The sequence below is a fragment of the Apaloderma vittatum genome, unplaced genomic scaffold, assembly GCF_000703405.1.
Source record: "Apaloderma vittatum isolate BGI_N311 unplaced genomic scaffold, ASM70340v1 scaffold3915, whole genome shotgun sequence".
Lineage (NCBI taxonomy): Eukaryota > Metazoa > Chordata > Aves > Trogoniformes > Trogonidae > Apaloderma > Apaloderma vittatum.
Window position 1 is genome coordinate 45,595 of NW_009715302.1, and position 312 is coordinate 45,906.

The following is a 312-nucleotide window of genomic DNA, read 5'->3' on the forward strand; positions in this document are numbered from 1 at the left end:
TGAGATGTTAAAATGTGGCCCCTGCCAGGCTGAGTGGTGACTAGTGCCGGCTTTGTGCTTTTCCGTACCCTCTGGTGACGGGTGACCAGCTCACGTCCCGTTTCTTGGCAGCCTGCCCCCCAGCCGCTGTGCTGGGAACGTCTCACTGCAGAACTGGATGTGTGGCTCCAGGGACTTCGGGCTCTGCTCAGAGCTCTTTGACTAAAGGCTTGTGGAGCACTTTTTGCGGCACACTTAAAGCTTCCTCTGTCCTCCTTGCCCGCAGCCAGCTGGCCTTGCTTTCAATTTCTTCCGCATCATCTCGCTGAGGAT

At 56.7% G+C, this 312-nt stretch overlaps 1 protein-coding gene across 1 annotated transcript in view; it reads left to right on the forward strand.

The window, feature by feature from the left end:
• ZC3H18 (zinc finger CCCH-type containing 18) overlaps window positions 1–312 on the forward strand; it is a gene marked incomplete at its 3' end in the record, with an annotated part of 38,155 nt that overhangs the window by 37,478 nt on the left and 365 nt on the right. The window lies entirely within an intron of this gene.